Here is a 5,543-nt window from a genome sequence, read left to right as displayed (position 1 = left end):
TGCCCCAGTTTTACTTTCTCAGTTCTAGAAATCCAGCGTGACAAAGAATGCACAGAATACTAACTGAATAGGAATGTGCAAATACCACAACAAAAATAGAATATGGGAAGAAAGCTTTATACTTACTAATTCTATGGGACTTAAAAACTGCTCCAGGGCTCAGGGTACAGCTCAAGAAGTACAGGAAACTAAAGCCCTGGGTTCAATTCCCAGTGCCACTCAGACACAGACAGACAGACAGACAGACAGACAGACACACACACACACACACACACACACACACACACACACTATACTGTTTTTAGCAAAATAGATTCAGATACTGAGACAATGACAGTTACTAAAAATTATTCACTACAGTTCGCTCTCAAAAATTCCCTTAAGGGCTAGGAATGTGGTAGTGCTAGCATTGAGTACAGAGAGATTCACAGAGAGCCCAAGCTATCTATTTGAAGGCACAAAGTATGTGTCTATATTATAAATAAAAGAAACATTTTTCACTTAGGACTTGAGTTCAAGCCCAACAGGAAAAAAAAATTCTAGTAATAACTGCTCTAGGCTTCTTAGGTTACATTCACAAGTGATTGTTCTCAACTTAAGCATGACATACAAAACACACACTCCATGGGCCCTTCCTTAACTGTGTTATATTTTGTTTCACGATCTATTTTAGCCCATTAATTATACATCCTAAAGTAAATAGAGTTATAAGAGGATGAAAAAAGCTAAAATAAATAAATAAAAATAGATAAATAAAAAGGTTTCAAATGCAGGTAAAGGCTGGCCATAGCTCTGCACTATGGCTCACGCTTCCTAGCTACTGAGGAAGCTGAGTTCTGAGAATCACGGTTGGAAGCCAGCCCAGGAAAAGAATTCCATGAGACTCTTATCCAATATACTACTCAGAAAAGGCTAGAAGTGGTATATGGCTCAAGTGGTAGAGCATTAGCCTTGAGTACAAAGAGGGTTAGGGTCAGCACCCAAGCCCTGAGTTCAAGCCCATCATGAGAAAAAAAAAAAAAAAAAGCTGGCCATGGTGGCACATACCTATAATCTCCGCATCCAGGAAGCAGAGTCAGGAGGATTTTAGGTCAAGGCTAACCTAAAGGACAAAACAAAAGCCTATAAAAAAAAAACACAAAAGTACAGGAAAAGGTTCCAAGAAACCAATTATCTTGAACTGCTTTTTCTTTTACCAGAAAAGTGTCATGTAATACAATCCCTTTGAGGCTCGTCTGGCCAGTAGTAATTTGCTACCACTGAGAAAAAGAATGGATTCACATTTAACCTACAAACAAATTACACATACAATTCCACAATGCATTTCCATCCCTAGCAATACAGACAATCAAATCCCCTTTCTTGTAGTCAGAACTTTACTTCAATGTATGAAAATACGAAAGGTGAGCCCACCCTTATTAACCTCAGACCATTTCTAAAGGAACTGTTGATTCACTGCAACAGAAAAAGTAATCTCTTCTGTTAAATGATAGCCAGGAACCGACATGGATGTTTTTACTTTGTAAGGCAACAGAATAAAGGCACATACATACACTACTTGTTCTGAAAACATAGCAAAAGGCTTTATTTTTACCTGATGGTCTTAGTACGCTTAATTCAGAAAAGACTCAAGACATAACATTGTTGAAAATATTTATTTTGATAGTCTATGTATGATAAATAAGTCAGTAGAGGTTCCACTCCATCACAGATGCATCTGTGAAGAGCCCTGTGCCATCCAAAAGAAGACTGGCCACCTGAACGATGTCCCATGTCTTATCCCATCCAGAGCACACACCTTCCATGGTGTTTCTGTTCAGGATTGCTTCCAAGTCCAGATGACCAAATAGTCCTTTATCCCCAAAGTAGGCTAAAAGGTTTGTGAAGAGGAAAAAATACATTAAACCCTGAAACAAAATTGCATAAACACAGCTGAAGAATTCAAGTATTTTGTATACTTATGTGTTTGTTCATCTGTCAAATGCAGTTCTGAAGACAAGAATTGAATAACAAAACAAAATATTTAAACATTCCGAACAGCATTTAAAGAAATAGTTGTCTTACTTTTGTGTGAGATTACCTGTTAGAAACAAAAAGGAAAGTGTATATTGATGTATAAAATGTGATCAGTAAAACAGCAAATGATGTATAACTGTATTGACTAGAATAATGGAGGAGTTCAGATAATAAACCTTGATCACGAGATTCAGCATCAATACTAAAATAACACTGACTGAAGACCTTCAGTGAGCCACACTCTGTATGGAAACCCACTTAACTCCCAGTTAAGATTCCTGCATTAAAGCTGTGAAAATTTGGCTGGAAAGCTGGCTCAGTGGTAAGGTGCTTGGCTTGCATACATGAGGCCCTGGGTTCAATTCCTCAGCGCCACATAAGCAGAAAAAAGCTGGAAGTGGTGCTGTGGCTTAAGTGATAGGGTGCTAGCCTTGAGCTGAAGAGCTGAGGGAGAGCCCCTAGGCCCAGAGTGCAGTCCCCATGTCCAACAACAACAACAACAACAACAAAAGCTGTGGAAATGCAGACCTTGAAATGATTATATGAAACCTGAGTACTCTGAATACCTTGGCCTATTCACATTTCCAGGAGAAATTAGCCTCCATTCCCACTTCACCTAATTCTGTAGTTCAGGCCCAATCCAGGCAAAAGTTTGTAAGTCTCTATATCAACCATAAAAAAGCTGGGAGCAGTGGTGCACACCTGTGATTCCAGATACACAGGAGTACATATAGGAGGATCACAGTCCAGGAAAGCCCCAGGAAAAAGAGACCAAACTGGAAGAGCACCTGCCTAGCAAGTACAAGGCCCTGAGTTCAAACCCCAGTACCTCCATTAAATTTTATATCAATTCTGTTCCTTTCAGGATACAGAGTGGGCAACCAAGCAAGACCTCTCCAGTCTCCCCAATGCAGCCAGCAAAGAATATGAAATTGTGTAACTAGATAACCCTTGCAGGAAATCAATTCTTTCCTAAAATGCAAGTATATCTTGGAAGGAAGGAAGGAAGGAAGGAAGGAAATTAGAACACACCCTATTTGACACAGATTGAGAAAGTCAGCACGAGAAAAGAGGAGGCACTGAAAAGACAGTAAGGTGGAGAAATAAAACTTTAAGGAAGTTGCTCTCATCTTTCTGTAACTCTGAAGGTCCAAAAGTTTCTCCAAGAATAGCAGCTATTCCATCCCCACCCCTGGGTCTGAGATTCCCCAAGACACAAAGACCAAGGGTTAGAGTCATTTAGTTAATTCGACATTTGTTGAGCAGCTAAGTTAGACCTAAGCAGGGAATAAAAAAGGTAATGTACATAAGCAGCAAGCATAATACAAGGCAGAATGGCATATGTGAAAGAATACTATGGGAACATAGAAATGCAATCAGTTTAAGCCAGAAGTAGAAGACATTTAGCAAAGAGCTAACATTGAGGTTGGGCTTTCCTGAAAAAGGTTTCATCAGATGGAAATAGGGAAAAGAGCATTCCGGACATTAAGCCAAAAGGGCAAAGGCACATGCTGGGATTAGCATGTACTATTATGTAGCATGCTGCTTTTCCCAGAGGACGGTTTTAAGCCATGAAATAAAATGTTAACCTCTGCTTATGCAGAGATTGTACAGAGTTCTTACTGACATATGGATAGATACTGGGTCTAACTGGTGCCATGTTGGCATTTTGGAGGATGATGGAGATTTTCCCAGGGCTCTGGAGGTAGAATCCACTTCCCCATGCCCACCCCCAGGTGATAGGCACCTAAACTCCTAGAAGCAGATGGGCAGGGACTTGGACAATAGGTTCCCAGACCTGCCAGGTCTGTACCATAAACTCATTGCACTCTCGAGCTCCGTGTGACCTTGCCCTCTGACCATGACCCCTCTACATCTGCCACCACGTCTCATACCACGTCTCAAGTCTGTTGATTCTCCTCCTGACTCCTGACTCTTGTCAGGTCACAACTCTATTAGAGTTGATCTGGTTTGTTGATCCTGACTCTTGTCAGGTCACAACTCTATTAGAGTTGATCTGCTCTTTCTCTATACCTTCACTGCTCAGCATTAACTAACAGCATTAACTGCACTACATGTTGCATGTTTTTCGGGGGTACGTGAGTCTGTTCATAGTCACCGGCTTTCTAATAGACTCCCAGTTCAAACTCTCAAAAAAATAAAATGTTAAGCAGAGAGAGAGAGGTAAAGAAAGAAAGCCTCACTTGTTAGAGAATTTTATTAGGGAAAACAGAATAACCACAAACCTAGACATGCTAAGACACACATGGTACTACTCTTTGAAAGGAAAACTTCTTCCCAAAAAAGGAGAGAACAGTTACATGGTGCTAAGTAACAAGTCAGACCATGTGACCCAGTAGATGGAAAGACTGGCTTAGAGAAAGAAGTATTCCACCATCCACTGTGTCTTGCTCTGAAGGACTGAAGTAACAACTATGCATTATGCATGATATACTTAAAGAATCTGAAACAATAGCATACACATTTTAAGTGACTATGAATATTACTATAGGTTTTGCCTATCCACAATATGAATATCTGAAATAGCAAACACTTCTGGTCCTAAGCATTTTGGATAATACTCAATCTCTATAACTTTTTAATGCCCACACCAGAAAGAAGTGACTTAACAGAGGTTTTGAAAAATACTAAAGCCTAGAGTATCAGTGAAGTCTACAAGAGATATCTTAAAACAGAGGGTCAAGCTGAAATCCCAAGCAACAGTAAGGGCTCTCACAGCACCAGGAATATCAGTCCTTCTTCTGAAGCAAATTTGCTTGAGATTCTAGTTTCATTTATATATATGTTATATATACATATATCATACATATACATGTATACGTAATTTTGACACCGTGCTCTATTTTAGATTCAGAATACCACTCAAAAGGTTACGTGGTCTTGGTTATGCAGCCTGTCAAGCTATAGGGAGGTGGGAAAACCTTTAAGAGGTAGAGCCTTATAGAATGAAGTCATACCACTGGGGGCATACCCTGCCCTCCTCTTTCTTTACTTCCCTGCTCCCATGAAGTGAACAGGCCTCCTCTACTACATGCTCCTGCTATTTTATACTATGCCACCACAGGCTCAAATTCAGAGGACCAAGTAACTATAAACTGAAGTCACTGAAGCCATGAGCCAATTCAGTTTGGTTATCTCACTTTGTCAACATAATGGAAAACCAGCAGACAAGTATACATAAATATATATATATATATATACACATGTGTACATAAATATATACACAGTGTGTATGAAGTTTCTGAAATTGCTTGTCGAACACCAGCAAAGGTTGCTTCTGGGAAAAGAAATGTGACTTCATTTTCAGATTATGAATTTTTGTATATTTTGTATATTATGAATTTACTAATTTCTTTAAATTTATTGTAAGGAGATGCTGGGAAGGTGGCTTAGTGGCAGAGTGCTTGCCTTGCATACATAAGGCCCTGGATTCAATTCCTCAGTACCACATAAGCAGAAAAAGCTGGAAGTGGCACTGTGGCTCAATTGGTAGAACCCTAGCTCTG

The 5,543-nt window shown here is 39.7% G+C and overlaps 1 long non-coding RNA gene across 1 annotated transcript in view; it reads right to left on the bottom strand.

The window, feature by feature from the left end:
• Positions 1-1,639: 1,639 nt before the first annotated feature.
• The window catches only part of LOC105991378, a 6,498-nt gene continuing 2,594 nt past the window's right edge, over positions 1,640-5,543 (bottom strand). The window contains exon 2 of the long non-coding RNA XR_001175355.1: positions 1,640-1,870. This is a non-coding gene — a long non-coding RNA (uncharacterized LOC105991378). The remainder of the gene's footprint in view (positions 1,871-5,543) is intronic.

Source organism: Dipodomys ordii, unplaced genomic scaffold, assembly GCF_000151885.1.
Source record: "Dipodomys ordii isolate 6190 unplaced genomic scaffold, Dord_2.0 Scaffold72, whole genome shotgun sequence".
NCBI classification, from domain to species: Eukaryota; Metazoa; Chordata; class Mammalia; order Rodentia; family Heteromyidae; genus Dipodomys; species Dipodomys ordii.
Note: the sequence above shows the minus strand (reverse complement) of the source record. Positions and strands in the feature narration are given on the sequence as shown.